This window comes from Peromyscus californicus, unplaced genomic scaffold (genome assembly GCF_007827085.1).
Source record: "Peromyscus californicus insignis strain IS unplaced genomic scaffold, ASM782708v3 Scaffold_12__1_contigs__length_115047231, whole genome shotgun sequence".
NCBI classification, from domain to species: domain Eukaryota; kingdom Metazoa; phylum Chordata; class Mammalia; order Rodentia; family Cricetidae; genus Peromyscus; species Peromyscus californicus.
The window spans coordinates 13,835,350-13,861,831 of NW_026294413.1; positions in this window are offsets into that span (position 1 = coordinate 13,835,350).

The following is a 26,482-nucleotide window of genomic DNA, read 5'->3' on the forward strand; positions in this document are numbered from 1 at the left end:
TCTCTCTCTCTCTGGATTCACACCTCGGACACTAGGAGGCTGTTTTGAAATTCCCTTGGATTGGTACTGTTCTACGAGGACTTGGTAAGTCATTTAACATATCGAATATTTTAAAGGAAACTATTTAAAAGAGAAATTTTTTCCACATTTAAAAAAAAAATGGGTTTTCTGTGTTCATTGGAAGAAAATTGGGCTTTGTTTGCAATTTTAGACAGTCTAACAATGGAACAGCTATATGAGAAGATTACTGTTGACCGAATTATGCTTTTTATTACTATGCTTATTCTCATTTTACTATTTAAAAAGATAGTCAATTTAAGTGCCAGGATGACAGCTTTAGAAAAACTTGATAAACCTGTAAAAACTCAGACAGAAGAAACTAACAGTGAAGTTGCTTCAAGATTGGATCATAGGGTTACAGAAAGAAAGCCTGTTTTCACACAGTCACCCTTAGTTTGTCCAGTAACCGTACAGCAGTTGCCTGATCAAATGACTACACAAAATATTTGGGCTCCAATTGAAATGTTAGATTTACGAAGGTTTAAGGAGGCAATAGTATCTTATGGCATGCATTCCCCGTATGTAAAGCAAATGTTAAACTCTTGGTCACATATAATAGGTTGTACCACAGGATTGGCGGGAGCTGGCACAAGCTGTTCTTGAACCCAGTCAAAGGCTTCAGTGGCTAACTTGGTTCAAGGATGAAGCTAAAAACATAGAAAAACAATGGAGGGATAAAGGAATACAAGTCTGCCAGGATCAGCTTATTGGAGAAGGTCAATATGCTTCAGCACAAGCACAATGTTTATATGATGTCCAAACCCTAATTTTATGTCGAACAGCAGCCTTGAATGCATGGGACAGAGTTGAGGAACCAGGAAAAAAACCTGAGTCATTTACAAAGGTTGTACAAGGCCCAAAAGAATCTTTCACAGATTTTTTACAAAGACTGGCTTCAGCAGTAAAGAGAATGGTCCCGGATTCAGAAGCTAGTAAGATAATAATTGCAACTTTGGCCTTTGAGAATGCGAATGCAGCATGGATTAGAGACACAGTTAATGTTGAAGCTCATGAGCATGATGATACGTGGGTAGGAGAAGCAATTTCAAGAGGTTTGAGGAATGTTAGATGTTTTGGATGTGGAAAGCAAGGACATTTGAAAAGGGACTGTAAACAGGTCATTCCTAGAAACAATGTTTCTTCAAGGAACAATGGCAACAGACTGCCCCTTCCTTCTGGAGTATGCAGAAGGTGTGGTAAGGGAAAACACTGGACCAACGAGTGTAGATCAACAAGGGACAGACAGGGTAATCCTTTGCCTCAGTCTTCGGGAAACTCCCAGAGGGGCCTCATGCAGGCCCCAATAGCAAATCCAGTTCAAACCTTTCCTGCAGTCATAGAGGAAACTCCTACTCAGAGCAATTAAATAACCAAATGCCTATTGGAATAAGTCATGCTGGTCAGGATGATGAAACAGAGAGAATAGAAAATTCAGGAGAAAACATAAAGAAAATTTTTTGGCAAACTTCTATTAATGAACAAAGACCAAAATTATCTATAAAAATAAATGGTGTTTTGTTGTCTGGTCTGGTAGACACAGGTGCGGACGTTACCATAATTGCACCAGAATTTTGGCATCCAACTTGGCCTCTTCAGGAGGTAAACATTCAACTGTTAGGAATTGGGACATTATCTCAGGTGAAACAGAGTGCAAGATGGCTCGAATGTATAGGTCCAGAAGGACAGAGAGCAAAATTAAAACCATATGTGGCTAACATAGCTATGAACCTGTGGGGTCGAGACTTGTTACAACAATGGAATACTCAGATTAACATCCCTCCAATCTCAGAAACAAATCATAAACTAGCACATGTTTCTGAGAGAAATATTAGAAGGCATTATTCTGAGTGGTCACCAGCCATCCATATTATACAAGAACAGGGCACAACAACTGATGATCTTCCAAAGACATCAACAGCTCTACCTTTAAAATGGTTAACAGACAAGCCTGTATGGGTCCAGCAATGGCCTTTAACAACAGAGAAACTCCAGGCTTTAGAAGAGCTGGTAGAAGAACAGTTAAATGCTCAGCATATTGAAGAATCAACCAGCCCTTGGAATTCTCCTGTATTTGTTATTAAGAAGAAATCTGGTAAATGGAGAATGGTAACAGACCTTAGAGCAATTAACAAAGTAATTCAGCCAATGGGCTCTCTACAATCTGGAATTCCTTTGCCTACTCTGTTACCAAAAGGATGGCCTCTCATAGTTATTGATTTAAAAGACTGTTTCTTTTCAATACCCTTACAAGAAAAAGACAGAGAAAGATTTGCTTTCACAGTACCTACTTACAATAATTCTCAACCGGTTAAAAGATTTCAATGGAGAGTCCTCCCACAAGGAATGTTGAGTAGCCCAACTCTGTGCCAATATTTTGTACAACAGCCATTGGAAGTGATACGTAAAAAATTTCCTAAATCTATAATTTATCATTATATGGATGATATTTTACTAGCTGACTCAAATGCAGATACTTTAGAAAGAATGTTTGAAGAAGTAAAGAAAATTTTGCCTTGCTGGGGATTACAAATTGCTCCTGAAAAGATACAAAGAGGAGATTCTATTAATTACTTAGGATATAAAATAGAGCTACAAAAAATTAGACCCCAAAAGGTGCAAATTAGGAGAGATGGACTACAGACTCTTAATGACTTTCAAAGATTATTTGGAGATATTTCTCATCTAAGAACTACTGTTGGGGTAAAAAATGATGAACTGCATAATTTGTTCAAAACCTTAGAAGGTGACAAGGACTTAAATAGTCCAAGAGAATTATCACCTGAAGCTGAGAAAGAATTGGTCTTGGTAGAAAAGAAAGTACATGAAGGACACGTGGATCGTATTGATCCAAAGCTGGATTGCATTTTGGTTATTTTACCTTCTAGACATTCTCCTACAGGAATATTAATGCAGAGGGAAGATATTATATTAGAATGGATATTTTTACCAAATAAGCCAAATAAAAAATTAAAAACTTATGTGGAAAAAATCTCTGACTTGATTTGGAAAGGAAAATTGAGACTTCGTCAATTAGCAGGAATAGACCCAGCAGAAATTGTCGTACCTTTAACTAAGGAGGATATTGAAAAATTATGGACAGAAAGTGAACCTTGGCAAAGAGCTTGCAGTAATTTTTTGGGAGAAATTAACAGCAAATATCCCAAAAGCGATAGAATTGATCTTATAAAGAGAGCTGATTGGATCTTGCCTCGAATTGTACGGGAAAAACCCATATCTGGATTTCGTACATTTTATACAGATGCCAACAAACAAGGAAAGGCAGGTTACAAATCAGAAAATTTAAGTAAAGTGGTTCAAAGTCCTTATAATTCAGTTCAAAAATCAGAATTGTATGCTATTCTGTTGGTATTAATGGATTTTTCAGAACCTCTCAACATAGTAACCGACTCTCAGTATGCTGAAAGAGTAGTATTACATATTGAAACTGCAGAATTTATCCCTGATGCTTCAGAATTAACTTCACTATTTATTCAGTTACAAGATACAATCAGGAAAAGGAGTCATCCTTTATATATAACTCACATTCGATCCCATACTGGTCTGCCAGGCCCTCTAGCACAAGGCAATGATGAGATTGATAAATTATTGATAGGAAATGTGCTGGAGGCCTCAGAATTTCATAAAAAACATCATGTCAATAGTAAAGGTTTAAAAAAGGATTTTTCCATAACCTGGCAACAAGCCAAAGAAATAGTAAAGAAATGTCCTACTTGTTCCTTCTACAATCAAACGCCATTACCAGCTGGATGTAACCCAAAAGGTACTCAAAGGAATGAAATCTGGCAGATGGACGTGTTTCACTTTGCAGAATTTGGAAAACTGAAATATGTACATCACACTATCGATACTTATTCAGGATTTCAGTGGGCAACTGCTTTGAGTTCTGAAAAAGCTGATTCTGTAATCACTCATTTGCTCGAAGTTATGGCCATCATGGGTATACCTGCACAAATCAAAACTGATAATGCTCCATCATATGTCTCTATTAAAATGAAACAGTTTTTTGCTTATTACAATATAAAGCATATTACAGGCATACCACATAATCCTACAGGTCAAGCAATTGTAGAAAGATCAAACAGAACTCTAAAGAATATGCTAAATAAACAAAAAGGGGTAACAAAAACCCCCAGAAACAGACTGCATAATGCTCTATTAACTTTGAATTTTCTTAATGCCAATGAGAAAGGAACAACAGCTGCAGAGAGACATTGGATAATAGAAAAAACTACAGAATTAAATCAGCCTATATACTTTAAGGATGTGCTGACCTCAGAATGGAAACCAGGGTATGTGTTACGTTGGGGACGAGGTTTTGCTTTTGTTTCTACAGGAGAAGATAAACTGTGGGTACCATCAAAATTGATAAAGGTTCGATTTGAACAAGAGAAACCTCTTAATTAGAGGAGGTGATAGTTCTTCAACAAGCATGAACATCCAATTTAAACTAACTTATACCAGTAACACGTGTCTTTTCATTTAATCAGATAATAACTTGCCAAAAAGGAACATCCCCAAAATTAGTTTGGGGAAAGGTTTTTGTTTTTGTCTTTTAGGAGAATGAAGGTTAAGGAATCTGAAGAACACCGGACAAATGAGACAACTGAGAAAAGGGACAAATCATCTATCCCAGGAAACAGAGTGAAACGGCGCATGTGTATATATTCTAAAAAATTTTATGTCTTCCTAAATGTGTGTTTCTGCTTTTCTCTAAAAATTTAACACTATTGGTCTTCTAATAGTCCCAGTTCAATTAAAATTTAAAGCTGACTTTGGAGTTGGAGAATGGCTCTCTCCTTCTTTAAACTCAAGCATGTTGTTAAAAGGAAAATGCAAACCCCCTGTATCATGCCAGAATAAAAGAGCCATCTTCTGCTATGGGACAGGAGAAAAGCCAAATTAAGTAAGGGACTATTCTATTACTAATCTCAACTCTTTGATTCTATTCTGATTCTTTAAAACTTTTCTTAAAGTATAAATTTTATATCAAATTTACAAGATTAATATATAGATATATAGATATATATACATTTTAACCTTTGTTAAGATATGAATGGTCATATAGAGTATTAATTAATTCTAGAAAAAAGGCTTCAATTAGCTGCATATATATGTCTTTGTGTTTGAGTCTCTTATCAGTTTTCTGCAGGAAATCACGGCCAGGCCTAACATCAACTGAAGTCTCCAGGAAGAAGTTGGGGCCCCACAACAACAACAATTCCACGTGGACAATAATAACATCATTAAGCTGACAAACATCATCTACAGATCAGCTTTGAACTACAAGGTGCTCATAGCAATTTTGAGATGACTAGCTGAGATGATCCAGTCTCAAGGACTACTTGAATAAAGACTTGAGATAAACCCTGAACTTTGGCATTATACACAGACTGGATAATGAAGGATATGGTTACCTTTCCTAGAATTTGACAATTAACCTAAAATTTTTCTTTCAGGATAAAGATAACTTCGCCCATACCCAGCAGGAAGCAATTTTAAGAATACGACGCCCACATTCCCAAAGAGGTGGTGTGGGGCAGGTGGTTTTTTGGTCTTTTTAATGGGTTTTGGGTCTGGGATAATTTTCATTGTTTAGGGGAGTTGGTTACAAGTTGTTGTCAAGGGTTAGGAAAAAGGCTAAGCAAAAGAGATTAGATTTAAGGTTCTTGTTTAAAAAAAAGAGAAAGAAAGAAGAAGAAAAAGACAATTACTAGTTTTAAATACTTTACATTGGATTGGATTGTTTTATATTGTATACAAATTATATATATTGAAATTGATATTGTTAGAAAATGCTATATGTATATCTCTAATTGTACTTATACCATTCATTTAACAATGCAATTTTCTGATCCTTGAATGTTATTATTACCAACTATTAGGATATAAAGAAATGAAAGTTAGTAGTTAGACATTACAATAGAACTTGTAGTCATATTAGATATGTTTTAAAAATTGAGCAGATATATTTTAGACAGGTCATCTTCAAACCCTTCAGAGATCTACAGAATATGGCATTTAAAATGTTTTAATAACTTAGAAAATTCTTCTTTTTTGTTATGATTATGAGACATGTCGGCTCCTGGCAGTACCAATCTACTTCAGAGAAAATATGGGCATTGAAGAAACTGCATATGGAGTTAACTTTCATTGTGGCAAAAGTTAGCCACTGGACAACAAAGTATCCTTGAATCAACTGCTGACAAAATGGACAGACAGGACATGAAACAAAGGACTACTGATTCTTGCCAAAACAAGTGTGGTTATGGCTTTATCAAAAGGCATCTTCTGAGGCCAGGACAATATGGCACCATCCCTGAAGTGGCCTTCGCAATTCGGAAAAGGTACAGTGCCCTTTTCTTCGAAGGCAGCTGAACAGGCAGTGGGCCGATGGCTTCTGATGTGCAATGGAACAGCAGCTGAAACAGTTATTCTTGAAGAGTAACTAAGCTCACGCCTTGCAATAGTAAACTGGCATTTGATAGAGGGATGTGGAGAAGAACAGAATGCTGAGATGAAGCCATATATACACAGCCAAGAAGAATGGACAGCTGAATTAAAAAACCATCAACAATTTCCAGAATTTAAAATCCTGAATCATGACATGACACTAGTGGAATTCAGGTGTTTCTGGTACATGGACTGCTCTCACCCAATGTGAGGTTGAACTGTTGACCTTGTGTACATCCTACTTCACAAATGAGTCTGTCAGATATGCTAAGCCTATAGGCTGAAGATGATGCCCCAACACTGTGGAGAAACCTCAGGTGACTGTCCAGGCAGCTGGCTGTTTCTGTCAACTCACACATTTTTTGGAAGTTGCTTGCATGCACTTTCTGTTTTTATTTTTGTTAGCTAATATTATTTCCTTCTTGGGTCTCTGAGGGAGTTGAAGATTAGGTAGTTATAGTTGAAGGTTAGTTAGTTATAGTTGAAGATTAATTAGGATAGAAAGTGAATTAGATACATTTTGGACTTAACAAAATAGGATAGATAATGAAATTATTTTCTCTGAATTTGTCAAATACAAATGGACTAGACATTGTTTAGACATTTATTACTTGTATATATTGTATATAGTCATTGTACTTTTGTATATAGTTTTTCTTTTGTTAGTTATAAACTTTTTCTTTTTTTTCCTTTTTATTAAAATAGAAAAGGGGAAATGTGGTGGTATTTTACTTGTACTGAAATGTGATTTTAATTGTATGTTAATAAATAAAGTTGTCTGGGGGTCAGAGCTATTAGAGTCACAGCAAGTGCATGGCGTCGGTGGCGCACGCCTTTAAGGACCTGGAGGGCGGTACATTCAGGCAGTGATGAGGCAGTCACATGTTTGGGTTTACAACCAATGACAAGGCAGAACAGGAAGACTTTAAAGACAGACACACAGGAAGTAGGTCCTTTTCGGAGAGCTCTCTTGGCTGGAGAGGATCCCTGAATCAGGAAGGGTGAGGCTCTTAGCTCTGACCTCTTGGCTTTCTTCTCTGAATTGGTTCTGTGTTTCTTATTTTATAAGACCTTTGGTTACATCTACACATATCCATCCAAACAATTTTTAAGTAAGAATTTCAGTAACTTGAAATTAGAATTTTTACAAAGTTAGTGTTTAAACAACTTTAAACTTTGAATATTCCCATAGAATTTCTATCAGGATGATAACAATAATAAATAGAAATAGAGAAGGCGGGGTAAAAGAATAAAAACCCCGAGAAATACAAATACTTGTTTTTTCTTGCTTTGCTATTTTTTCTTTGAGCAAAGGAAGATCTAGGAAAGATATACAGTAACTGTATCATGTCAACAGGAGGTTCCAAGTCTCTGTGTTATCTTGTTTCAAGTTATTCTGAAAGTGAGACATTTAAAATGTAAAAGAAAAAGAATAACTTATAACACAATTCCCCAATTACATTCTTTTCATTAGTTCTTTTATAATATCATACATTTTAAACTTATTCACTACCTGCCCCCACACCATTTTAGATCAAACGCTGCTTTCAGGAACACTTAAGTTTTGTGTCTTTTATGTTTTTTAAAAAATACATGAAGCAAAATTGGTGCTACCCATGTATGCTTGTATATATGGGCTTCCTCTGGAGCATGGTTATCTTAACCTGAACTACATTCTTAGAGATATCTGCCTTTCTGTCTCCCTGGAGGTAACAATTACCAACAGCCACTTTGTTGGGGAAGGAACTGTTTGCCAACCTCTACTTCCCATGCTGTGACTTCGTCTGGATTGGTCTTGTGTACATGTTTTGTGCAAGCTGTCACAATTCCTGTGATAATTGTCTTTGTGACTTGCCATCTACTGTAAAAGATGCTTCTCCAATGAGGCTTGAGATATACACTAAGCTATGGTGTATGAACAATTCAATAATATCCACATTTAACCAAGAAATAGTATTGAGTCCTCCCTGTTCCCTATGACCTGTGTAGTCATGGGTTCTTGGCCCGGACAATGGTGGGAGTATATAATGCTGCAAATATTATGGAAATTCATGTGAGTATTATTCAGAAGGCTATAAATGCATATACACCATTATCCAGCTATACTACTCTCATATATATATATACATATATATATATATATATATATATACATATATATATGTATCCCAATGACTCAGTATCCTGCCATAGAAATATCTGTTCATCCATGTTTATTTGTGGTCTCTCATCAAACTCCAAGAAATGGATACAACCTAGGTTATCATTAGACAATGAATTGATAATGAAAATAGTGTTCATTAATGCAATGGAGAATCATCTGTATACTAAGAACAATAAAATTATGAATATTACATGGGAATGGTGAATCTTTCTAAGCTAGATAACCCAGACGCATAAAGACAACAAACATTGAATGTTTTGTTTTTTGTAATTTTTCAGTGTAAATCCTCATACATATGTTTCCTTTAATATATAGATAGAGTACAGTAAGTTAGTAAGGGGCTGTCAGAAAATTTTCAAGAGAGGGGAGATAGAACACAGTGGTATAATGAATTATGTGTAAATGATGAAATGTGAAATTTTAAATGGGGTAGACGAGAAGTAGAGTGTAGGACAGAATATAGATAGAAAAAGTAATACTAAAGAAACTTTAAGAAAGTCACATGTAGACTTAATATTGTAGAAAATTCCTAAGACTGATACATATATACATATTAAAAGAGTGAAAACTCTTTTAGTGATGTTTCACAGGAAGATAGCATAGATCTCCAAACATTAAGGTTTATGTCAATGTTCTTTGTTCTTACCCAAAATTTGACAAGACTTTATTCCTGAAGATACCACATATTTGAGTCATTGAACATAGAGAGAACAAGTTGGTACTTACTTGGTAGCCTCATTTATACCACCAAGTTTCATACTGAAATAAAGTATTATTTTAGCTACCAGAGGAGAAATGAAATCATCAGTCTTACTCCGTTGTGAAGACATAAATTATAATAATGACTGGGTTGATAAGATATGCCCTCCAGTGTGATAATAACATGAACAATATCAAAGTAACTAATCACTCTCTGATTGGATATACAACCTAATTCAAATCTTTAAAGTCATCCCTGTAAAACTGGATTTTCCAGATAGTCATGGTTTGTTTAGTTTCACTGGGAAGTCGATCTATGAACAGTCAGTCTCTTTCATTGATGCAAAAAGAAATATAAAGCAACAACAACAATAAGAAAAATAAAGCTCTATTTGCAATGTCTTTAAGATAGGTTTGTATTTTAATTGGTATAATATTAGAAAAATATTCATATTATACTATAAAATGAAATAAAATATCATCTTAATAGAACCAATAATATTTATATAAGATTATATTTAATAAATTTACTATGTCAATTATACTTAATAATCACAATCACTTAATATCTAAGAAAACAAAGTGAGGATTATTTTTTCCTGAGATATCACAGGCTTCAGTCTATTATAATGAGGGTTTGAGAGTGAATTGTCATATACATGTGTGTTCACAAATTAGTTGACATCAATATTCTAGTGCCCTATCACTTGAGAGTCTAAAAAACAACAAGATATAAGAGGTCAACAAAAAATGGAAGTAGGTAGTAACAAAATCTTATCTCTTTATAGTAATCATCAATTATTAGGAAAATTAAAAGAAAAATAACTACATTAGGTAATGTGATTTAATATCACTTTTGATTAAATTAAATGCATAAATTTCCAAAAGTCAGATGTGGAAGAATTCTTCATGAAACCCCTACCCTCAAGGTTCAGGGATCTATGGGGAAGAGGTGATAAAAGCCTCAGATGATGGATGACTCTAAGGGGGTAGTGTCTTCCGGACACAATAGGATTGGTGAACATATCAACTCACAGAGATCATGGCAACAAATATAAGGCCAGCATTTATTCAAGCCAGACTTGTCCCAGAACTGAGAGAAAGAAGAAGACAGGTCTCACCTCTAACCATGGAACTATTTTACATTAATACTTTCTGGAAAGGGAAAATCAATTTTCCCAGTAGCATATCACTGGGCATATCTACCACATTCCAGAGTAGGGCAAATGCCTAAAATAATGGAGCAATATAAGATGATCTTAAATGTGGAGAGTGTAGCGAGAAGGTCATTGTTCCCACAGATCTCCAGACACACCAGGAATGTTAAGTATACAGGATTGTCTTTCCACTGGGAAAGTTGAAAAATCTGTCCTTCCATCCAGAAAGCTGAGAATTGGAAGAGATTAACAGCCTGGCTATCTTCATTATCCATTGGGCCAGAACACATCAAACTCCTACAACCAGGAAAAGAGGTGGCTAGTAATTTAAATCAAGATAATAGAGACTCCTCTAAGCTCCCACAACCAGTACCAGAGGTGGCTAATAGCCTAACTGACCTCTACACTATCTGTTTGCCTGAGACCAGGCCAGACACTTAGATCCTTAAACTGGCACAGGTAAACTGTCTCTAGAGTCCATCTTCTTGGAAGGAATGGCTTGCACCTTGAGTTGAGTTACAATGTCACTATACTTCCTTGTGCAATGGGAATTGCATTATACCAGGAAACTTTTTTTTTAATTATACTGGACTTAAATACATAGGAAAAAATCACCTGTTATTGGAATCCCTGCAGTCTGATTCAGGTTGATTAAGTCAATCTGCGACTGGTTTTCATTCTTATCTCTTGACAAAGGTTCACTCCCCTGTATCACATTTTCAGGGACCCCCTCACTTAATGGTATTTTTGTGCACTTTTTGTTACATTTTGTTTTATTTTGGTATATTTTATATTATTGGGCTTATACCTATTTGTTTTGATTTTTATTTTTGTGTTTTTATTGCTTTTTTGTCTGTATTTCTCCTTTGCTTTGTTGTTTCTTTGTTTCTTCCTCTTTTTCTCTCTCTTTTAAAGGTAGAGAAAGAGAGAAAAAATTAAAGATGTTGGGTAGGGTGGTGAGGAGGATTTGGGAGGAGTCGTGGTAGTAGAAACCACAGTTAAATTATATTGTATAAAAATTAGAAAAGCAAAATCAAAATTCTAAAATACTGGAATATATCCTAAAGTATGCAATAATAGCCATCATATCATGGATACTAAATTTCACCTTGTGCTATATTTAAATAGTTACATTTTTCTTTATTTTAGGTAATTGTGTTTTGGGTTAAACAAACAAAATTTTACATCATTAAAATCAACACTGATTTGTAGAAGTAACCAACCATCTTATTAAATAAGAAACACAGAACCAATGCAAAGAAGAAAGCCAAGAGGTCAGCTAAGAGCTAAAACCTTACCCTTCCTCCTGTGGTGGTCCTACCTCTTCGAACCAGAGCTACTTCCTGTGTTAAAGTCTTTATATAGAGTTTCTGTTCTGCCTTCTCATTGGTTGTAAACCCAACCACATGACCGCCTCGTCAAGGCCTGTCTGTATAGACCTCCAGGTTTTCTATGATTGGTATTGAAATTAAAGGCATGTGTATCCAATACTGGCTGTATCCCTGAACACACAGAGATCTACCTAGCTCTGCCTACCAAGTGCTGGGATTGCAAGCATACGCCACCACCGGCCGACTTTCCTATTGGCTTGCTAAGAGCTCTGACCCCCGGACAACTTTATTTATTAACATACAAATAACATTTTAATACAAATAAAATATCACCATACTGATTGCATATGTGAACAGGACTATCAAGAATGGAAAAGCAAAAGAGCTTGCCAAAACAGACTCACATTTTCTGAGTAATTCAGAAGGTATCTTTAAAATGTTCTCAATAAGTTTATGAAGTAAAATTTATTCTAGCTATTTCCTTCATATTATGTAGAGTGCACCTGTTGGAGTACAGACCTCAAAACCCTCACATTATATTTATTGTTAGGAAAATATGGTTCTGTTGTCATAAGCAGAGTGATATGAGTGAAATATAATTATTACAACAGAATTTTGCTGCACAGCTAGACATAGAAGTTCTAATACAGGCAAATTTCTACTTCAACTCAATTCTTTACTTTATAATGTCTTTAATGGTCAATATAACATCTATTTAAATTCAGTTTTGTCTCAAAACTGGAAAACTTATGCAGAAGGATTAAAACGTTGAAGGGGGAAGCCAGTCACAATGTATTATTCTTGAAGAAGAATTGGAAAATTGGTTTTTTAGCCAAACTCTTTATTGCTCTATTTCTATTCAAGAACAACAAATATATCATACAGAAAATTGTAAGAAATTTTGAAAATATATAACATTTGAGGTTCAGGCAACAGAATGTGACAAGGAGAATAAATTGTTTTCATGGCTGAGATTCAATGTCTCATGTAGTGTCAAAGATTTACACAGAATAAAAAAAGCACTATGCAACCAAATTGATATCTATAAATATTTCAGAGGATAGAAACTCTTTTAACACAGACTATATCTCAATTCTCAATTCCAACAGAGCAAAAGTCTTATTTCTCTTGGAATATGTAGTAAGTTAGATAGTGTTCAATTTTGAACTTACATTAATCTTTTCCAAGTTCAAATATAACAATAAAAGTAACTGAGCATGGTCAAATCAGACTAGAGAAAGAGAAACCATTCCAGGTTCAGTTTATACCTTTTTTTTTACTTTCACAAAAAAATATTTTTAACATCTCATTAAAGTTAGTGCAAACTTACATTTCAAAACAAAGTAAATATGCAATAATATTTGAGGGTTTTTGACATTGGGTTTAAAAATTTATTTCATTGTGGTTTTATTAATAGATGGTCATGTATTTTATTTCAGTTGTAGGTAAATAATAATATATTCAAACTTGTAAAGCAGTCTTCAACTCAATAATGTAAGGCTCATTATAAAATTATCAGAAAAATTTAAATAAATTTGTTTTACTTTCCTGCTTTTATACTTTAACAGCTTATTATTTTAAACATATGCATATCCTTGTTATGTTAAATAAAAAACAAGATCAATTTATATGACATGCAAAACACAAAGTATCCTAGTTTACTCTTTTTTTTTTTTTTTTTGCTGTGATAAAACACTGACCAAAACCAGCCTGTGCGTGAAACAGTTTATTTAATTTCCAGGTTACAGCCCATCACGAACTGAAGTCATCCCAAGGTAAGTAAACCAAGGTAAGCCATGAGAGAAGGAGCTGAAGAAGAGAGAAGGAGGAATTTTGCTGAATGTACTGCTTCCCCATGCTTCCTCAGCTTCTGTCATTCAGTGAGGGCCACCTGAACAGGTGTGACACGGACCATGGTGTATGTGTCGCTTCCAATATTAATCACTATTCAACAGATGCTTCACAGACATGACCACAGGCTACATTGATGAAGTTGAAATTTCCTCTTCCTAGATGATTGTAAGTAGTGTAGAGTTAAAAACCACCAACACATCTGTGTAGACGAATTGGAGGACTCTTTTAACATGTGTATTTATATTGTAGAGAATTTTCAAGGTATTGTGGGAGAAGAGTAATAAGAAAGAGTGTTTAGCATCTCTCTGTGAGTCTCTCTCTTTCCCTCTCCCCCCCCCTTTGTCCTTCTCTCTCTTCTTATATACTACCAGTAGAAGTATATACAAAGAAGAGAAATATTTGCCTTAATTGTTGGGAAGTTCAGATATGGTTCCTATGTGAGCTCACTTTGCTATTAGAAAATACAGGAAAGTTAAGAAATCATAGAATATTAAATAAAACGAGTATTAAGGAATTACATAATTCATTAAAGCCAGTATTTTCCCAATCAAACAGAGGTGTAGCAAGGATAATATATTTCTTTAATGGAAACTATGAAGAAATGAATGCTAAAAGACAGTAAAATCATACCAGATAGATTCTGATTCATACATTTTATTTTAAAAGAAAAACAAAAAAGCCTTGATATTTTATCTATAACAACAAAATTTGCTTGAGATTTTTTTGAAATTCAAATCTTTAGTTGATAATTTCCTCTAAATTATTTTTTGAAAAATATGTCATATTGTATTTTTGTTAATGCAATGAACTTACAGAAATAAATGTTTGTGAAAGATAGGAAGGTTCATGTACACTTTATTTGAAATTACAAAGGAAAATTAATGCCATGACTCTATTGAGATTACTTGTATTAGCTGCAAAGGTTACATCAACATAAGGTTAAGGGTAAAAAAAAATTCAGTAGTAAGTTAAGGAAATAATAAGGGTGATAATGCCAAAGAATTGCAAAACTAGGAAATTGGAAAATGTGTACTTCCATAAACGCTTTTATTAGTTTGCAATGATTATACAAAACACTGAGTATTGCATTATCATATCTATCTATATATGTTTATATATATTCTCATAATAAGCCCTCGCTTTTGATACTTTTCTATAGCTGTGACAGCACAGCATGACCTCAGAAACTTACACCATTGAACTATGGTGTTAGAGGCTGAAAGGCCATGGAGGCTGAGAAAACCATGGCAACAGTAACATCTAACAGCTCACATCATGATCCACTTGCAGGAGGCAGGGAAAACACTGGGAATGCCCTGAGTCTTGAACGACCAAAGCCTACCCTCAGTAACAAACCTTCTTCAACAAGGTCAGATCTCTTAACCCTTTCCAAAGATTTACACCAATTGTGCACAATTGCATGCATAAGAGTCTATGAGGCCATTCTCATTCAATCGAGTTCTACATTAATCTCTCCTGTCTTCTACCCTCTTATGCTGATTTCTTTCTTTTCTAATCTATTCCACATGTTATTCATTTATTGTTTTACTCATTCATTTTGATGAACAAATGAATTTCATTATAAATGCTTACCACAACATGCATATGCGTATTTTCAGAAGCAAAGATTCATTACCTACCCTGATAAAGAAATACTTCTTTTCTCCCTAGGCAGCTATTAAGTGCCTATGTGTATCCAGGAAGGCATGAGATTATGTGTTCCCCTCCCCCAGCTATGATCTGTGCACATGTCCTCCTGTGAGGTACGGCTCAAAGATTCTTTCACATTGACCTATGATAGGATATTGACAATTCCTATACTGGGTAAATTGTGTGCCTGTAATCTCTATTGGTGACCCTGAAATCCAGAAGGAAATAAAAATCTCTATTATTGATCATGTTTGGTCAATTAGTTTTTCAAATTTAGGAGAGTAACAGCAACATACTGTTCTCCAGACAAACAAATCCACTTCTAGATAAGCTATAAACTCAAAGATGAAAAATAAAACACTCACATGTCTGTGCTATGGCTGGAGAGATGATCCACAGCTGAGAACGCTTTCTGTTCTTGAGTAGGACCTGAGTTTGCTTCTCAGAATCAATACCAGGTGTTTCAACATCCTCTGTAACTACTGAGATCTGACAACCTCTCCTGACCACTTTAGGGAACTTAACTCCTGTTACACAAACACAGGAAATCAAATAAGATTTAAAAAAACATATCACCATTATTGCAACACTTCTATTTCCTAAATAGATAATTTTACAAAGCAATGATTTTAAACTATAAACAAACTTCCTGCTCATAAACAGAAAGGAACATATAACGTGTAATGTGGTTAAAGATATTTCCAATATATGTAGATGGATGTTTAGAGTAAAGGGAGAGAAAAAAGTTACTGTAAAATTATCAAGCAGAAAGGAATGAAGCACCGAAAAATAAATATGTTCACAATTTATGTCTTTAATGATATAAAATTAGGTATGTCCCTGATCTCTCCAAGATTTCATTATGAAGAGGTATTGTATTTTTTCAAGGCTTCTTCAACATGTAAGGAGATGATCACGTGGTTATTTTGTTTTTCTTTCAGTTTGTTTTAATCATGCTAGAGAGAATGTGGAGGAAGGAAAACACTCCTTCATTTCTCATGGGAGTGCAAACTTGTGCAGTCACTTTGGAAGTCAGTGTGGTGGTTTCTCAAAAAACTGAAATATCCCTTTGAGCATATACCCAGTGGATGCTCAATCACACTACAAGGACATTTGCTCAACTATGTTCATAGCAGCTTTATTTAAGTAATAGCCAGAACCTAGAAAAAAAACCTGCATGTTCCTCAACTAAGAAATGGATACAGACAATATGGTACATTTACACAATGGAATATTACTCAGCTGTTAAAAATAGGAACACCAGGAAATTTTAAGGAAAATGGATGGAACTAGAAAAAAAAAAAGCATCCTGTGAGGTAACCCAGACCAAGAAAATCAAACATGGTATGTACTCACTCATAAGTAGATATTAGTTGAAAAATAAAGGATAACAATCTACAGAGTCAGAGAGACTAGGAAACAAGGAGGGTTCATAAAGGAGTACCCATATCTCACAGAAAAAAATTTCACCTTGGAAGGCCAGGATGGGAACATGAAGGATCAAGTTGGTGGGGGTGGAGGATGGTGAGTAGGGGGATGGGTTGAGGGGGTGGGAGGGTGGGGGAGTGGGGGATGCAGGGGAGTAATGAAGGAGACTACTGGAAAGGGAGGGCATTTTGGGTCAAGTAAAAATCTGGTATAAGGGAATCTCCCAGGAATATACAAGGATGACCACAGCTAAGACTCCTAGCAATAGTGGATACATAATCTGAACTCCAACTCTTGTGACCAGATTGGTGCCTAAACCAATTGTCATGGGAGAGGATTCATCCAGCAAATGATAGAAACATATGCAGATCCACAACTGAACATTAGGCAGAGTTCTGTTGGAAATCAGGGAATCCTTGAGAAGAGAGTGAGAAAGAATTGTAGGATCCAAAAGGGTCAAGGACATCACAAGAAAACTCACAAAATCAACTAACTTGGGCTCATAGGAGCTCACAGAGGCTGAACCAACAACCAGGGAATCTGCGTGAGACTGACCTAGGCACTCTGCATGTGTGTTACAGTTGTGTAGCTTGGTCCTTTTGTGGGACTCCTAACAGGGGAAACAGGGCTTGTCCCTAACTCTTCTAGTAGCTTTTGTGACCCTACTTCTCATACTGGGTCACGTTGTCCAGCCTTCATTCATGAGAAGGTGCTTTAGTCTTACTATAACTTAACATGCCATGTTTTGTTGATATTCACTGGAGACCTGCCCTTTCCTAGACAGAAACAGAGGAGTGTTGTAGAATATTATTGTAAGACATGTAAATTTGTTTGTGCTGTGGAACATTTGTTTAATGATGCAAAGACATGTTGCATTCTTTTATGTTGCACATGTTTAACTCTGTTACTTTGCCTATCTAAAACATCTAATGGTCTAATAAAGAGCTGAATGGCCAATAGCAAGGCAGGAGAAAGGATAGGTGGGCCTGGCAGGCAAAGAGAATCTATAGAAGGAGAAATCTGGGTGGAGGATGGAAAGGAGCAAGAACAAGGAGGAGGATGCCAGAGTCAGCCACCCAGCCACAAAGCTAGCCATAGAGTATAAGTCAAAGTAAGATATAGAGAAGAGAAAAGTAAAAGCCAAGAGGCAAAATGTAGCTGTTAAAAAATTAAAGTTAATACCCGGGTGGCGGTGGCACACGCCTTTAATTCCAGCACTCAGGAGGCAGAGGCAGGAGGATCTCTGTGAGTACGAGGCCAGCCTGGGCTACAGAGTGAGTTCCAGGAAAGGTGCAAAGCTATACAGAGAAACTCTGTCTCTAAAAACCAAAAAAAAGAAAGAAAAAAAATAAAGTTAAGAAAATCTGGCTAGCAACAAGCCAAGCTAAGGCTGGGCTTTCATAATTAAGAATAAGTCTCCATGTGTGATTTATTTGACAGATTGTGGCCTGGGCCCCCAAAAGAGCAAAAAACAACCAACAATAGAGGAGGACTGGATTTGGGGATGGAAACAGAGTGGGATGGGGAGAGGGGCTGGGAGGTGAGGAGGAAAGGGAAACTGTGGCCTGGATATAAAATAAATAAATACATATCTTTGGTTTTAAAAGATATAAAATTTAATTTAATTTAAAAATATTGGTGTTTATAATGATTAATATTTTGTATACACTTGCCTGGGTTATGGAGCTTAGTCTTTTGGTCAAACATAATTAAATTAGAACTCAGTTGCTTTGGGTCGAATTCAGAATAATGGCAAAGTAAGCTGATATTGAAGGAGAACAATAGGGCCTCGGGATGTTCATTTTATTTCTGAATAACTTTCAGGTATGGGGCTATCGTAAACATCACTGAGCCTTTATATTTGAGTTTTGTGAACTATTGTGTTTATGTGTGAAACACTGATGTGAAAAGGGTTATAGGGCAGTCATTTTTGATGAATGAATAGGCAATCACAGAAGATTCATGCTGAGCATACAAGTAACTTTCAATGGAGTTGTATAAGGGTGTGTGTTAATTAAGGTGCAGGATTTTTATATTGTATGACATTATGAATTCTTCAAGAGTATACTGTACTGTTAGATTACAGAAGTATAACTATGAATAAATTTCTAGAACTCAAACTTGTTATGAAAATAAAGCATATTGCCTTTTCACAAAGATGCATAAACATAACAATGAGGTTCAAAATCACATTACTTTATTGTGACAGATGTTGTTTTGCTCAATTCATCATATTTAGGAGGTGTTTTTTATTGATAAATTTTAATTGCAAATTATCACACCAAAAATGTAATTTGACTTCATACATTTTTTTTTTGTTTATTTGTTTGTTTTGAGACAGGGTTTCTCTGTGTAGCTTTGCGCCTTTCCTGGAACTCACTTGGTAGCCCAGGCTGGCCTTGAACTCACAGAGATCTGCCTGACTCTGCCTCCCGAGTGCTGGGATTAAAGGCGTGCACCACCACCGCCCGGCTGACTTCATACATTTTTAAAATAATTTTACTTGATAACAACTGCTGTCATTTTTTTGATAATAATGACCAGGTTTTGTAATTATGAAATTAAGACAATTCACCTTAATTTATTTGAACATATGCCATACTGTTTCCAAATATGAATTCCATATTACTGTAAAATTTTATCACTCATTATCATTCGAATTATTATAAATAAAAGAAGTGAATAATAGATCTAAACTTGAATTTGTTTGCCATTTAAAAACTTAACTCTTTGGTTTTTGTTTTTACCAAATAAACCAAAAGGGAATTTGAACATGAGATTCACATGTAAACTCAGACAATTTAATAGGTACTTTAATGGCAGCACCATCTTTGATAATTCTAAGCTGTATTTGCTAGCACAAGAAAAAGCCTGTCATCATTTCAGCATTGAGAGCAGAGAAGCGCACAAGGCCCGACACTTAGTTACAGTTATATGAACGTGGACTGCTACTTAGCGCCAAAACTGATTTTCTTCAGCAGTGTGGCCACGTTAATTTGACCATTTTCCCATGGATAGTGCCCAGCAATCACATGCACAAGGGCACTAATTTGACTAAAGGTGGAAAACAGCATAAATTTGAAAGGAGGATCCAGGAGTGGTAGGGAATGGAGAAAGGGGTTCATATGCCCCAGACATGTATTCATGCATACAATTAATAAACAAATAGGAAATAGTAATAATAATAATAATAATAATAATAATAATAATAATATCTAAAATAATGAATTTAGAAATTCTGATTAAATAGTCTGCTCTATTAGGTAAGGTATCCCACCCTATCTGTCTTTGTCTTTAAGGACTCTTGCCAATGACTACATTCTTATACTTTCATAGGGTTTGTTTTTTTCTTATATAGAAAGTTGTATTGCTTTGAGGATAACAAAAATCCACTTTAAATGATTATAATTAAATGTAAATATGTAATAATTGTGTATAAATATGCAATCACAGTTGTGCTATGATGTACATAAGTTGGTCTCCCAATGTTGACCATTAAAAGCTAATTTAATAATTTGTTATGAATTTTCCTTAACAATTCTCTTCTGAAATTAATAATTTTAACATAATTTTTGTTTCTTAGTTTTCTTTGCACACTATTTTTTCTTTCTTTTTTCTTTTTTTTCTCTTTTTTATTGAGTCAGGGATGTGTTGAGGAGGAGGGAGGAGGGAAAAGACGGAGGAGGAGGGAAAGAAGGTGGAAGGAAGGAGGAGGAGGGGGAAGAGAGAGAGGAAGGAGAGGAGAAAGAGGAGGAAGAGGAGGAAGGGGAAGAGAGAGGAGAGGAGGAAGAGGAGGGAGGAGGAGGGGGAAGAGAGAGAGGAGAGAGAGGAGGGAGAGGACCACTACTTTTATTATAGACTTTATTGAAACTTAGAATATGTAATTTCTAAATAAATTATTAAAAGTATTTTTGGTTGTCTCTGTACATTTCCCCATCATGATCTTGATACCCCTTGCTCATAGAATTCCTCTTCCCTCTCTTCGACTGGACTCCTGTAACTCAGCCTGGTGCTTGGCTGTGTATCTCTGCATCTGCTTCCATCAGTTACTGGATGAAGGCAGGGGAGGGGTTTGGTATGGTTCAACTGAATGAACCAGGCTTTCCAGACTCCCCTTGGGAGGCCTTACCTTTTTGGAGGAGGGAATGGGGCATAGACTGAGGGGGAAGGCTAGGGGGAGCAAGAGGAGGGATGAGAGGATTATCTGTGGTTGGTATGTAAAATGAATAAAAAATTTCTTAATAAAGAAAGAAAAGAATTAAGAAAAAGTATTAGCATCATAATGTAACATTGAGTGCTGAGTCATTGTGTCTCCATGCTGGCTGTATCCTTGAACACACAGAGATCTGCCTGTCATGTGATCAGATTAAGGGTGTGTGCTACCACTGCCAGACTTCTGCTAAATGGCTTGCTATTAGCTCTGACCCCCAGGCAACTTTATTTATTAACATACAAATAAAATCACATTTCAGCACAAATAAAATATCACATAGTATGTGATCCTGCAAAAATTTCTCCTTCCTTGTTAATTGTAGACAAGTTTCTATATAGTCTTACTAAATAAAAAACATGGAACCAAATATAAGGGTGAAAGCCTTAAAGAAAAATCAAGGAAATAGGGAAAACCACAGCTAACCTTACCTCACCAACTCGGCAGCTTCTAAATGTGAGTTACTTCCTGTCTACCCATGCCTTTATTGCCTTGCTGTTCTGCCCTCTCTTTGGCTCCCTTAGCCCAGCTACCTCACTTCCTCTTCCTACACAACTCTGTCACTTTCTGTCTGTACAGACCTCCAAGCTTCTATGGTTGATACTGGGGTTAAAGGCATGTGTCACCACGTTTGGCTCTGTTCCCTAATGTGGCCTTGAACACACAGAGATCCTGCCTGCTAAATTATAGGATTAAGGGTGTGTGCTACTGCTGCCTGACTTCTTTGTTTACTTAAAATGGCTTGTTATTTCCTCTGATATCCAGGCAAACTTTATTTATTAAAGCACAAATAAAATATCACCACAGGTTAGAAAAAAGTATTTTTGGGGCAAAATATTTTGTTAAAGACAAAATTATGATGAATATTTTGAATATGATGAGTATCCTTAAGAAAGAGGAGGTCTTCTATATGTGACAGGGAAATAGCACATACAAATATGTAACAGTATGGTTGTCTGTATAATACCTGAAAAATGACAATACTAGAGGACCTAGCAACATGGGTGGGAAAATCTCACAAGTCCCCATCTGTAGGTGAGGAGCTACAGGCCAGTAATGATTGCCAAGAGGTTGAGAATCAGACTTCCCCAGAATGAGACCTCTGATTGATTATCCAATAACAACTTTTCAGCCCTAAAATTTTATATATATATATATATATATATATATATATATATATATATATATATATAAAGTTTGCAATATATAATATTTGCATATATATATATAATTGGAAAATGCCAACAAACACATACATATATGCAAACAACTTTAGACAGAAGGTTATCTATAGCTACATAATAATAACAAAAAAAGAGGCTATTACAATGAGGGAGAGTATGGCTGGCCAACAGTTGTTAGAGTGAGAAAAGAAAAGGGTAAATGATGTAAACACAGTATATCTACAAGAAGTTAAACATATATTTAAAAATTTAAAAAGAAAGAAACCTTCAGATATGAAACAAACTAATATAAATGTATTTATGAGAAAAATTGCAAGGAATAGAAATCAAAACATAAGACTTCTATCGAGAACATGTGGTGGCTTCAATAAACTGGTTATAAATTCTGCCTGTGTATTATCAGTTCCCACACAAATGCAAATCTGAACCACAGGGAAACACTGTCTGAGCCCTTCCAGGAACTACTATTGAGAAAGCAAAAGTGACAAATGCTGGAGGTGATGACTTAAAAGCAGAACTCTTATATAACACTGCCAGGAATGCAAATTTAAATCAATAAATCCATTTTAGAGAAGATGAAATTACTTAAGTTAAAATATAACTCCTGTATGCCTCAGTGTGGAGGTCTGAATAAGAATATCTGCCATAGGCTCATATATTTAAATGCTTAGAAAGTAGCAACATTTGAAAGAGTTAGGGAGGTGTGGCCTTGTGGAAGGATGTGTGTCACTGGGGGTGGGCTTTGTGGTTTCAAATGCTCAAGACAGGCACAGTGGCTGTCCTTCTTTCTGCCACTCTGATCCAGATGTAGAACTCTCAGCTCCTTCTCCAGGACTGTGCCACCATGCTTCCCCCTGTGCTAATAAGATACTAACATATAAAACTGCCAGCAAGCCCCAGTCAAATGCTTTTTATTTTAAGAGTTTCCATGGGCATGGTGTCTCTTTGCATCAATGCAAAACTGACTAAGACACTCAGCTCTCCAAATTCTGGGTATATGTGTATATCAAAGAAAAGGAAATCAGCATGTCAAAAAGATGCCTCTACTCTCTTCTTTATTGTGTTACTAATCACAATAGTCAAGCCAGAGGATAGGTGTTCATTTTCAGATGCACGCCTGAAGAAATGTGGTAGAAATATATAAGGGATTTTTTTTTCAGCCATATAAAGGCAAAAGATCTAGACACGTTCAGTGAAATAAGGCAAACGTTGCATCTTCTCTTTTGTAAGTGGACACTGAATACACAGTTCTCAGAACAGAAAACAAAATAATGACAATTTATTTTTGCTAGAAAAAATTGAAAGGAAAAAAGAGGCTAAATGAAGGACAAAAGAACAACTAGGGTCAATTTGCAGTGTTCTGCAGAATTCAAGGTGATGGTAGACCATGGTGAACTATTATTTATTTTATGAATGACTATAAATGAACAACAGAAGCTTAAGCATAAACAATAAAGAGATTGAAAATTGTGTTTGGAGACCCTACTAATGTAGTTACTAAATGTTTCTACTTTTACTAGAACAAAACAGAAAATTGGAAAACAAAGGACATATTCATATGTTAGATGTTGAGATGAACAACCTAAAATGTGAGCTCCTGTCTCATTGTGTCTGGTTTTTACACTTATGTTTTGATTTGGCACATTTACCTGTAAATCTTTGTTGTTTGTTTTTTTCTCAGACAGGGTTTTGCCGTGTAGTTTTGGTGCCTGTCCTGAATCTCGCTCTGTAGACCAGGATGGCCTTGAACTCATAGAGATCTGCCTGGTTCTGCCTCCCAAGTGCTGGAATTAAAGGCATGTGCCACCACCCTGCCCAGCTTACTAGTAAATCTTATAGATACTCATTAAAGAGAGGAAAGGGCAACATTTGGGAAGTTATACAGAGGAAAACTTCCATAGATGTGTCTGAATCATGAAAATCAGAATTGAATAAGATAAACTGGGCTGTGTGGAGAGAAGGGCTAAACTGAGCCTAACTGTGGTTGGTGTCTCTGTCGTTTACCATATTTTGTACTCCATTTCAGGATACCTCATTTCTGCCTTGAAAAACACGTACTAGTAAAAATTCTGTGAGATGGAGAGCCTCCTCAGTCAGATATTTCTCAACTACAGTGAAAAATACTTTATGTTTGCATCTTGTGGACACCTTATGAAAGAGGGATAGAGTCATGGGCCCTTCAGAACACCATTTCTGTAGGGTAACAGTCACATATATAGAACAGTATGCTGAACTTTACGGATATCACATGATATGCGTAGTAATGTCAGTGAGGAGCACTGGCTCCACTTATTATTGTCAAGTGTTCTCCATATTTAAGTTGGTTTATAATTTATGTTGAGTATTTTAAACAATTTTGATCCAGAAAATTGTGTGCTCTTATTTCCTACATTTACTCACATTGTGGCCCTACCTTACATCACCTTATTGGGTGTTGTTCCCTATTTTATCCAAAGGAATTCAAGGCATCTTTGGGGATTGCTACGCACAAAGTGCAGATTTCAATAGAAATAGAAGCATCTCATTAGTTTGGGGTCAAGGAGGATCACTTTAAAGTTAATAAAGAGAATGTTTAAGAGACTTCTACAGAAGATGTCAAGAACAATGATTGGCAGTACCTTTGATAACTCATAGGTGCTGTGGGATGTTTTGTAAGGCAAATGTGTTGTGATTGATCAATAAATAAAACACTGATTGGCCATTGGCTAGGCAGGAAGTGTAGGCGGGACAAGGAGGAGAATAAAGCTGGGAAGTGGAAGGCTGAGTCAGAGAGACACTGCCAGCCGCCATGATGAGAAACAGCATGTGAAGATGCTGGTAAGCCACGAGCCCTGTGGCAAGGTATAGATTAATGGAAATGGATTAATTTAAGCTGTAAGAACAGTTAGCAAGAAGCCTGCCACAGCCATACAGTTTGTAAACAATATAAGTCTCTGTGTTTATTTACTTGGTCGGGTTTGAGCGGCTGTGGGACTGGCAGGTGAGAGAGTTTGTCCTGACTGTGGGCCAGGCAGGAAAACTCTAGCTACAAATGGCATCCAACGTGGTGGCAAGAGTTTCCACCTAAAAACTGAGAAAAAAAAGATTCTAAAACAGAGCTAAAATCAGCTTCCTAATTGTCTCTCTCAAATGAGCAGCAGCTGCCGGGTTGAGCTACTTGTGGGTTTCTGGTGTGCGTGCTTGACCTGCAGTATGGCGGGAATGAGGCCTCTGCAAGTGGCAGATTAAGCTGCATGGTAGATTTAGACTTTGCTAGCACAAAAAAAAAAAAAAGAGGTTTCTGGCCTACACGCTGCTTGGCTAAAAGCATAGACCCACGTTAGCTCCCAGAGCTGGTGGTAAACCACCACCATGTTGGGAAGCTGAGGTGGGTGGAGCCAGCAGCCACAGCTGCTGCAGTTTAAAGCAATAGAGTCACAATAAGACAGATTCAGATGTAGTAGTTTACAATGTGTGTAAAATATACGTAGGCTTGAAAGAGACAAAAAAGGTGATATATAAAGTTATATAAACAAATATATAGTTTTAAAAAATAAAGTCTTTAAAGAGACAGTAAAATTAATATAAAAAGTAAGCCACGTGAAGATGAATATTACACAGAGAATCTGGATTGTGTTGTCTTTGGGATTTTTAACTGCAGAAAAACATTTGATTGTAAAAGATGTTGAGTTAAACCAATATGTATATTTTAAAGATACCTTGACTTCAAAATTTAGATGTAAGGATGTGTTGCTTTGGGAAGGAGACTCTGCTTTTGTTCCCACAGAAAGCCAGAGGCTATGCATTTGTTCCAGATTCAGATACATCAGGTTTGACCAGCCAAGACCTCCTGAAAGGTCTCTGATGGCACCAAGGCCCAGATGATTCAACATCCAGAATGGTTTGAAGACAACTGCCTCAGACAATACAGCCTCATGGACTATTCCATAATCCTAAAATTTTCTTTGTGTCCCCATAAGATACAGTGCCCCCTGTAGCTGGAGTTTTCCTGCCTGGCCCACAGTCAGGACAAATCTCTGTCACCCGCCAGTCCCACAGCCACTCAGACCCGACCAAGTAAACACAGAGACTTATACTGGGTACAAACTGTATGGCCGTGGCAGGCTTCTTGCTAACTGTTCTTACAGCTTAAATTAATCCATTTCCATTAATCTATACCTTGCCACATGGCTCGTGGCTTACCGGCATCTTCACATGCTGTTTCTCATCGTGGCAGCTGGCAGCGTCTCTCTGACTCAGCCTTCCACTTCCCAGCTTTATTCTCCTCCTTGTCC